Raw genomic sequence first — 4,597 nt, 5'->3', positions numbered from 1 at the left:
ATGAAAGAACAGAACAGTGATGAGTCCAACAAGGAAGTTTTTTATGAATTTTGTAGGCCGTTTTGTAGAGCCTAACTATTAATAGATTCAGTGTTGAAATCAGACAAAAAAGAACAGTATCATCAGCATACATTAAAATATTTGAATACTTCAATATTTTTGGAAGGTCATTTATGTGTAATAGGAAAAGCAATGGGCCCAGTATGCTACCCTGCGGAACTCCCACGGAACAGGGCAGAGACCCGGACACAGAGCTTCCATGGTTTTTTAATTGTTTATTGTTTCACAGTGGTTTGTCATGGCTTCCAATACAAGCTGATAGTAAAAATATATCTCCTGGAACTTCATTGAGTTCAACAATGGAGTATTAGGGCCAGGCTGAGGAGTTTTTTTTTTTAATTATGAGAATAAAGTCATAGTACAGCTACAATAAAATCATAATATTATGAGACTAAAGTCTTAATATTATGAGAATAAAGTCATAGTATTACTGGAATAAAGTCATATGATGAAAACAATGTTGAAATAATAAGAGAATAAAGTTATATATTATGAGAATAGTATTACTAGAATAAAGACATAGTATGTTGAGGATAAAGTCATATGAGAATAATTTTGAAATATTACAAGATTAAAATCATAATAATACAAGAATAAAGTCATAATAATATGAGAATAAAGTTATAAAACAAGAATAATGTAGAAAAGACAAGAATAAAGTCAGTATGAGAATAAAGTCATGCGATTATTTGAAAAAATTATAATATCATGAAAATAAAGTCATAGTGTTGCAATAATAACGTCATACAACAAGAATAATTTTGGAATAATGTGATAATAATGCAATGAGAATAAAATTGTAATTGTACAAGTATAATTACATTTGTACTTCCATTAAGTAAAAAAATCCAGTATGAATCATACTGTTACTACAACAGAGTCATACAACAAGAATAAATTTTAGATAATCTGCAAAAAAATCATAATAACAAGAGAATAAAGTCATAATAATACAATAATGAAGTTGTAACAATTGAGAATAAAATCATAATAATATGAGAATAAAGTTGTACTACTAAATTATTTTTAAAAAGTCAATATTAGCAGAGTAAAGGCAAAATAGTACAGTTAATTAAAAAACAAAAGTGTCTCTAATACTGTCATTGTAGTTCAAAAACATCTACTCCTTCCCAACAATTTTATATTTTTTTTTACTCACGGCTTAATCATTTATTTTTATCTTATGGTGACCAACGTTACTGGTTTTGTTTACTCAGGTTGCACTTACCAAACTATCTTGTCTAGTTCTAAATTATGGCGTGGTATGAGGGCCAAAACTTCTGTGTTAGAGACTCACAGGTAAAATAAAAAAGTTGGTGTGTAAAACCACAGGAATCAAGCTGAGGAAGATCAAATTAAACTTGGGCAGAGGAATGAGACTAGATTTGAACAGACACGTGACTGCAGCTCAGATGGACATTTTAAAGTTACGTATTGTCCAAATCCAACATTTTGATTGGTTTAGATGTTTTATGGGAAAAGAAGGAGATAATTTGGGTTTGAAGGTGTGTTTTTCCTGCAGAAGCAGCAGGTTGGGTTTTGTTCTGAAGCTGAAGGCAGGTCAAACAAGAGGAAGGCACTGCTGGTAATGAGTCTATTTTTAGCCTCATTCTTCCCTGTCTGTGCCTGTTATCACTGTACCAGCCTCTTTTGTTCGTCTATAGATGATTGTTTTGTTCCAGCTGATGGGAATTTCTAGCCTTCTTTTGCCTTGTTTTACACTTCCACCTTTCCTTCTGAATGCTATTCTTCTGATAAAATGGCAGAGATAGATAGATGTAAAGTTCAAAGTCTAACATTTAGACCCAAACAATAAATTAGATGAGGATGTATTCAATTCAGAAACATCCATCCTTCCTTTTTCTTCACTTGCTTGTTCCTTTCAGGGTCATTTCCAGTTATATCACAGGTGTCGTGCCAGTGTTCTGATTCGCCCTCATGTCCTGTTGAAAGAAAGTACCTCATGAGAAATGCTTTCTATCATTCCTTCTACATAGTGAAACCTGTTGGAAGTTTAGTTTCCTGGCATTATGCTTGCACATTCTGGTTTTTCAAGTGACGTTTTATTTTTAATGATCCAAGTCAAGCCTCCTTTGAAGGCGATTGGTTTTTGTGCAGGTTTCTGAATGTAAATCTGTCTTCCAGCCAGTTAGATGGGGAAAAAAGAAGGGGAAAATCACTTGAATTACCTGAAGATAGTTTATGCAAAAATACAAAAAAAAAAAAAAACATTATGTGAAAAATCCTTCTTTCAATAGACAGATTAGTTTTTTTTTAAGTGAGGATCTGTGGAGAACTAGAACAATTAACCTTTTGAATAACCTCAGTTTAGAAATAGAGTTTATTTTTTTACCAAACCAATGAATTCTTGGGTTCTATGGGTTCTGGTCCAAATGCCCATTAAGTTGAACAGGGTCGCTCCACTGGAACCACTCTTAGCTGTCTAAATGATACAAAAACCTGGCTAAAACTGAACTTTCTGAACCTAAATGAGAGTAAAACTGAAGTAATCACTTTTGGTAAAGTTAATTGTCATGACATTGGCCCTTTATTTTCATATAGCCACTCTACTATCAGGAGTTTTCTCTTTGATGGTGTCTTTAAATTGCATAAACAGATTAATTCCATTGTAAAATCAAGTTTTTTCCAATTAAGGCTGATTGCTAGGGTGAAATCTCCCCACTAAAGACCTTGAAAAGGTGATTCATGCTTTTATTACTACTTGCTTGGATTATTGTAATTCTTTGAATGCTGGTTTGGATAAATCATCTCTGTATCGCCTACAGACTGTCCAGAACGCTGCAGCTCATCTTTTAGCAGGTACTAAAAAACACAAACCCAGTCCTGGCTTCTCTACATTGGCTTCTTGTTCACCTATTGATTTTAAGATTTTACTGTTGGCTTTTAAAGTTTTTAATGATCTGGCCCCGTCATATTTATGTGATCTCCTTAACATCTACACTCCAGTCAGAGCACTCAACTCTACCAACCAGTTTCTGTTCGATGTTCCTAGATCCAAACTCAAATCTAGAGGTGATCAGGCTTTTGCAATAGCTGTTCCAAAGCTGTGGAATAGTCTGCCTCTTACAATTTGGTCAGCAGAAACTGTTGAGGCTTTTAAATCTTTGCTGAAGACACATTTATTTTCTTTGGCTTTTGATGAAGACGGAGGTTCAGTTGGAGCTTTTTATATATTATTGTGTGTTTCTGTATTGCATTTGTATCTATTATTTGTTTGTCTTTTGATACAAGTCTTGACTGAACTGTGAAGCACTTTGGTCAGCTTTTGTTGTTTTTATTGTGCTATATAAATAAATTTGACATTGACACGGGTTGTATGTCTTTCTGAGGCCCTGTGATGGACCTGTGTCCTGTCCAGGGTGTACCCCGCCCCTTGTACAGTGGCTGCTGGATGTAGGCATAAGCAACCCCCCACAACAAAGAAGAAAAATACATAATGTGATGAATGGATAATGTACTAACGGCTAATTTGTCAAGGCCAATCATAAACCCACTTGGCCTTAAAATGTTCACAACAGTTGATGCGACTGCGGTCTTTACACCACCATGTCACACAATTTAATTATTCAGGCAGAAAATATAGGTTATTCCTGCCTGAAATGTCCCAGGCTGCATTGAAATTGCCACAGCTAGCAGCTATTGCCCTGTTTGTGCTTGCAATGTGGCTAAAGGCAATAAAAAACAAAAAAAAAAATGAGGGTGGAGAAGCTCTTTAATTTGCCCCACCCATGAACAAAGCAGCTGCACCCCAACATGTGGGATGGGAAAAGTCCAACAAGTTTCCTCACAGAGAGACAATAAAGGTAAAATAGCTCAGTAAATGACCAAGTCCTGCAAAACAGTCAGCAGTGTGAAGATCAATAAATTGGCGTAATAAATTTTACCATATACAGTAGCAGGGCTATTCAACTGCGTCACCCTGGACCCTGTGCTTGCAGGCCACATCCAGCTCGCGAGTGACCGAAGTTCGGCCCGCCATTTGGTTCATTCATCTCTTAAGCCCAAACCCCTGGTTTTCTACTTTAATTACTCTAAATTCTTTTAGTTAAACATATACGTGTTTGATCTACAGAAACATCAGAATCTTGGCTACAAGCTGGTAAAATCCATTTCTACACACACCCAAGACAGCTAAAAATACAAGCAGTTGAATATAAAAATATAAAATTGAAAATAAAATTGGTTTAAAAATTTGGTAAGTCAGAGATGTCAAAATATTATTTGTGTCTAATAGGAGGCAGAATGTGTTCTTTTTGTTTTGATATTGTTTAATTATGATTGCTTTTATAGGGTTATTTATGTTGTATTCATGATTAAATGCAGCAAAATAAACTATTTCAAAGGTAACAGATCTTTGTAATACTTGGATTATTTACATAATAACTTTAGTTGCTGAATGTTTGGCCCCTGAGCTGTTGTCTGCATTAACTGTGGCCCCCAGAGCAATTTAGTTGAATAGCCCTGCCATACGGTATGTAGTTTATTTATTTATTTATTTATTTATTTATTTATTTAT

The sequence above is a fragment of the Austrofundulus limnaeus genome, unplaced genomic scaffold (assembly GCF_001266775.1).
Source record: "Austrofundulus limnaeus strain Quisiro unplaced genomic scaffold, Austrofundulus_limnaeus-1.0 Scaffold316, whole genome shotgun sequence".
NCBI lineage: Eukaryota > Metazoa > Chordata > Actinopteri > Cyprinodontiformes > Rivulidae > Austrofundulus > Austrofundulus limnaeus.
This window is presented reverse-complemented; position numbering follows the sequence as displayed.